At 42.6% G+C, this 6,300-nt stretch overlaps 1 pseudogene; it reads right to left on the reverse strand.

The window, feature by feature from the left end:
- Positions 1-451: 451 nt before the first annotated feature.
- Positions 452-610, reverse strand: LOC129045097 (small ribosomal subunit protein eS27-like; annotated as a pseudogene).
- Positions 611-6,300: the final 5,690 nt, after the last annotated feature.

Below are 6,300 nucleotides of genomic sequence, written 5' to 3' on the forward strand. Positions count from 1 at the left end.
TAACAGACCCCCAGGGACACACTATAGGTAGACAAGCTGGGTTTCTTTCTCCTTGCAGTGAGGGAGAACACACACCATGGGGAGCTGTAGGGTGTCTCAGTGGGAGGATGTTAGAAAGAAACTATTATAGGATTTTGGCTTTGGTTGGGTGATTTGGGGGTGTGTCTAAGGAAGCGGAGCTTTCTTCTAGGTTGTATGCTGTCAGAAAGCAGGGCAATTATATGATTGGGTAGCTCAATAAATCTTAACTATCAGGAGGCGAAACTGGGGCAAGCTCCCCCTCCCCCACAATCATCAAAATGTTATTGGAAAACCAATACCAAAATAGGAGATCACTGCTCTATATCTTACAGAATCAAACATAATTACATCATCTTGTTAGATTCACTAGAATTACTGAACTGATAAGGTTTTCTGCAACAAACACAAAGTCAGGAAGTTGTGTGGGTGATTAGCGTTGCTTTCTGGTAAATGAGCATCCTTCTCTTGGTCTGGCTTTTCCCCCTGCAGGCTGGCACAACCCTGTTGAACAGCCTACACAAAGAACTACTGTCTAAGGATGGATGGAAATCCTGTTAATCTTGGTGCAACCTGTACATTTTATATCCATTAAATAGGAATTTGGATTTTGAACTAGCTGCTTCTTTTTATGTTTTTTTCTTATTTCTCTTCCAAGGATGGATATAGTAAATCCTCTAGCCAAAGGCATGCTGATCGTTATCTATATCAACCTACCTATATATAGATGGATATAGCTATCAAAATCTTATCTATAGGGAGGGGGAGACCAGCACAAGGAAAAAGCTAGAATTGGTAAAGAGGTAGCAGTCACTTATTTTCTCTGATAGATGGGGTGTTTGGTATTTTCTGGGTGGCATAATGACCTTGTTATTGTCTGCGCTTAGATAAAATTATAGAGTAGCCTTGCTTTGTCTCATTTTATCAGTCTCAGAATAACTTTGAGTTTGGTATTATATGAGATCGTGTCTAATTGGAAAATTGTGTGATCTATCTGACAGCCAGACAAGCTTTGGAATGTCAGTTTTTTCTGTCTCAATGCTAACCCTGATCACCTTTCTTTGCCAAATTCTTTCACCATAGAGGTACTTTTCTGTCTTTCTATTCTCTAGTCTTTGGAAGAAAGTGATAAAGTGTAGCTGACGTTTAAGGGGTGGGGAGTTATGCTCTACCTCCTTGAGGGGTTAGCCCTGAAATTGCAAATCTCTTTTTTGCTTAGGCTGGTTTGAGTTGGGGTTTGGGGAACCCCAAACGGTCCTGATGCCTGTTCTCAGGCCTCGGTGTCCCCCTTGCTGGACGTCTGCTTTTGTCAGGGCCTGGCCTCCTATCTGGAATTCTGGTTCCTGCAGCCCAGACCCTTCTCTCTGAATCTGTCTCTGCTAAGATATTGTGAGATCCAGCCTCATTACGGGGAGCACCTGGACTGGCTTTTCCTCCTCCTTCTGGTCACCTGGCTCTGTCCTCTGTTACCTGGAGTGACTCCCCGCCCTGCACTGCTCCCCTGGCTCCAGGTGAGTGGGGCCCCAGAGGTAGGGTTTCCACTGGGAAGGGTCAGTCCCATGACTATGCTGTTGAATGAATGACCTCAGGATGCATCCTCTTGAAAGCACAGAGACCTGGGACAGAAATGAAAGCAGGGTGGACTCAGGGTCGGAGAGGTGGGAACACCTCAGTGGCCATTTCTGTGCCTGGCTTCCATGAAGATGCAAGTGGATTTCCAAACTCCAGAAAATGAGTGGTACCTTGTAAGCCATCACTCTCCTCCTTCATGAATCAAGTCAACTCCCACTTTTATCTCTCCAAGTGCTCTTGAGCCTCAGGGCACCAGGGGGAGGTTCAAATGGCTGCTGCTCAGGCAGACTGCAAGGTGTTCCCTCTTGGCCTCAAGCCAGACAGATGTCAGCTGAAGTGGATGAAAGGTGGCTGGTGTCATGATTAGGAATATGTGTGAAGTCCCTCAGACCAAGGTCTGAGTCCTGCCTTTACCAATGGTGAGTGTGGACTGTGAACATTCCTTAACCTTGCCAATATCCAAAGTCCTATCTGTAAAATGGAGATAAAATTAGAATGAAACATCTAAAATTATTATTCTTCAACTGTTTTAAATGACAAAAGCATCAATGTCATGTATCAGCCTAACTAGTAACCTCCACCCCATGGACCTGCTGTTGGGAAGATGAGGAGAGAGACTGGTGCTGGTATCCATTCGTCCATGCCAAGCCTTTAACATGCGTTAGCCACTGGGGCAGCTGTGCTTATTTTAGTTCCTCTTATTAATGAAAAAATTATTACAAAGTCACCAAGGAGATGTCTTTAAAAACAGATGAAGGAAGATGACATGTCCAGACCAATGAATTGGATTCTCAGTTTTTTTCCAGTTATCGTGTTGTAGGGGAATGTCCTGTATCAATTAAGAACCTGTTGGGGGTCCATCCTACGTATCAACTAAGAACCAAACGTGCTTCTGGGATGCTAAGGTGTCCACCACGCTCCAGGCAGGGACTAAGTCTGAAAATTTGGCCTGAACAGAAAATCAAGTACTACTCAATGTGTCTGTCTAGGAACAATAAAATATCATACTAATGGAAGAAGAATATCTAGCAAACGAAGTAAGCAGCAGCATTCTGGCTCCGAGCTGGGATGATCTAAAGAAAATAGGTTGCTCTTTAAAAAAAAAAAAATCCAAGGAAACAAAATAGAAGCTTTTGTTCTGCACTAGAAAAGATAGAGTTCTTTCACTTCAGCAGTCAGTTGCTGTACACCACAAGCATCCTTCTGTGTAGGAAAATCAATAAAGACAATAAATAAATGGCAATCCCATTGAGGGCTGCTTACTAAGTGATTAAATGTTTCAAACCCCAAATACTTGCATGCTTCAGGGATACAAATCTGAATGAACATATGTAAATGGAATTAATGCTCAAATAATTTTCCAGTTACTTAGCACAAATGTGCAATTATTAATACTGCCATAATTTATGTTTGAATATTTATCCTCATTTTCCGAAGCATAAGACCTTTAATCTACTTTTCTGACATCATTTGAAAATAGATGTGGGAATCTTTTTAATCACCGTAGGCTTTTTGTGGAGAGGGAAAGGAGACCAAAGAAAGTCTTTCAGGGACACTTGTTCTAAGTTGAGGCTGGACAATGTCAGATGTCTCTCCTCCCCCCCGAGAAAGGGGAGCACATGGTCTTTCAAAATCTATGATGAAGTTGGTGCTAGGATATCAGATTTAGATTCCACTTTTTGTTACAAGGACCCTGTATTAGGCTGTTCTTGCACTGCTCCGAAGAAATACCTGAAGCTGGTCATTTATAAGAAAAGAAGTTTCATTGGCTTATGGTTCTGCAGCCTGTATAGGAAGCATAGTGGCATCTGCTTCTGAGGAGGCCTCAGGAGGCTTCCAATCATGGCAGAAGGCAAAAGGGGAGTAGATACATCACATAGTGAGAACAGGAGCAAGAAAGAAGGAGTAGGGGCAGAGGTGCCACACAGTTTTGAATGACCCGGTTTCATGAGAACTTACTCACTATGATGAGAACAGCACCAAGAGGAAGGTGCTAAACCATTCATGAGAAATCTGTCCCCATGATTTAGTCACCTCCCACCAGGCCTCATCTCCAACACTGGGGATTATGATTTAACATGAGATTTGGGTGGGGACAGATATGCAAACTACGTCAGACCCTGACTGTACAAATAAGCATTTTTACGGCTTTATTTTTTTTAATATATAAGAAAAGTCCTTTGAGTTATGCTGAGGGGCCTGGGGGAGCACAGAGCACAGAAATGACCAGAATCTTTCCACACATTAGCACTGAGGAGAAGGTCTGCCCCTGAGCCCAGATATTGTTTTCTGTTAGCTCTGGAACTCCCTTGGTGCACACGGGGTGGGCGCTCAGGGCTACCTTCTCCCTGCACCCTGCCTTGCTCCAGCAGGCGTTCATGTCCAGTTCGTCACTACAGGCTGTAACTGCATCACCTTGGCTTGAAATTATTGTCTTTTAGATGCTTCCCAAGTGTTTTCTAAACTTAGATGCAGCACAGAAATGCCTTCATGTCCAATGTCTTCACCCCTGCTCCCTTCCCCTCCCTGCCAAGCACATGGAAGGGGAGCAAAGCAGTTGCTCTCCAAGGTCATGAAGATGGGGAATAGCCTCTTCCACCTGCATCCTCTAGCAAAAAAGGAGGCTTCGGTTTGAATTCCAGCTCTGTCCCTCACTCATTAGTGACCCTGGAGAAAGTTCTTCTCTTTGAATCTCAGTTTTATCATCTGTTAAAGAGGAGAGAGGAAAGCTGGGGGGAATGGAAGTACAGAATGGGGGAGGGAGAGAAGGAAAGAAGAAGGAAAGGTGGGAAAGTTGGAAGAAAGGAGAGAGGAGAAGTGGAGGGGGGATGGGAAGGAGGGAGGAGGGAGAGTCACCTGGGTAGTCTCCAAAGGTTCCTTCCAAACTTGAGATTCTATGTCTGGGAAATTCCCTGATCCTTCAATCCTTGTTTGCTAAGCCTTCTAACTTCTCAGAGGCCCTGCCAGCCTCCTCCCACCCACTCACCGGCTGCATCAGGATCACAGTCATTCTGTCCCAGAAAGCCTAATAAGTTAGAATTCGATTGCATAATTTTCACTGTCTATGAGCCTCCAAAGTACCTGGTACCTGGGCATTGGAGGAGGAGAGCTGGGTTTGAGCACCAATGGCGTAAGTGTATTTCTGTGTCCAGTGAAAATTAAACAATATGGTATCAGGAAATGTAGACATTGATTTTAATAATGGATAATGGAGATCCAAGCAGGAATAGAAATACTATTCAAAGTTCATTCGGTTATAAAAAGTAATAACACAGTCACCTATGTTAAACTCTTATTCATATGTCATTGCCATGCAGAATCATGATATCCTGAAATATATGCTCAATTGTTTAAAATTTTTAAAAATTTATTTATTATTTATATTGAATTAAGCATGTCATTCATTTCAGTAAAAAAAAAAAAAAAAAACAAAAAAACAAAGTTTAAAAGCAAATACAAAGAAGTCTTCCTTTTACCCTATTCCTCAGCCATCCAGTCCTCTCCAGAGGTAAACAATGTCACCAGTTTCTTATGTGTCCTTGTTTATAAAAGCAAACATATAGATTCTTCTTCTTACCTTTTACATACATAATGACCCACCATAAATTGTGTACATTTCATATCATTTACAAAAAAAAAATCAAGTGGTTACATGGGCTTAGCCCTCATAATTGTCTGCTTATTAACTTTAACAAACTTGGGCATGTTTAGATTACCACTGATGCATTATTTGCATAATAACCACATATACAGAGCTCACAACATGCCAAGCATTGTTCTAAAATCTTTATAAGTATTAACTTGCTTGATGCTCTTCTACCCCACAATCTGACCAATGGATCTATTAAAGGTATCTGAAAGGAAGACTCAGTTTATCTAAATTGGTAGTTCTCAAGGTGAGCTGTGCCACCCCAGGGAGAATCTTGTAAATTTGCAGTGGTATTTTCTGGTTGTTACAGTGATTGGTGGACACCACTGTCAGTTAGTGAACAGGTCTGGGAATAGATGGGACAGTCCCACATGGCAAAGCATTATCCTGTCTTCAGCACAGCTTTTAAATGTCCTATTGCACATTCAGGTAGGTAAAAAATCCACTTGTGATGATCCAATCCCAGTACCTAATGCTGGTCAATATCTAAGCACAAATATTCCTTGCGTGGTTTTCATATACACCACTGACATTTTCAGGAAGGCAACAATGATGTAAATTGAGGGCAGATGTATTTTGTTTCACTGGGCACTTTCTCACAAGTTCTTCACCATTTCAGAATATCATGTTGCTAACAGCAATTCTTCCTGTGGGATGTGAATCATCAAGGCAACCAACACACCTGCATCAGAGCCAACCATGTCTCTGCTGACTCATTGGTCTACATCAACAAGAAGCGTGGGTTCATGTTTTTTTGTCTACCCAGGATTTGGAAACAAGAGACTTAGAGGTGAGTGTCAGGATATGCTTTCAAACACCAGGAACACTCTTTCCATTCAACAGACCATGACCAATATCCAAAATAAGAATCACCCAAGAACTGCAGAATGTGCGTGGCTGTCACCTGAGGATGCACAATGTATCTTGCATTTTTCCTGTGAATGCCTCACCTCCCCTTTCTGGGCAAGTGGGAGTCTGGGACTTGATGTAGGTAGGACTTGTAGATGTGGGAGGGGCAGGGCTTCTATAATCTATATCCTGGCAGAGGTTGGCCTAGGGAG

Source organism: Pongo pygmaeus, chromosome 8, assembly GCF_028885625.2.
Source record: "Pongo pygmaeus isolate AG05252 chromosome 8, NHGRI_mPonPyg2-v2.0_pri, whole genome shotgun sequence".
In the NCBI taxonomy this organism is placed as follows: domain Eukaryota; kingdom Metazoa; phylum Chordata; class Mammalia; order Primates; family Hominidae; genus Pongo; species Pongo pygmaeus.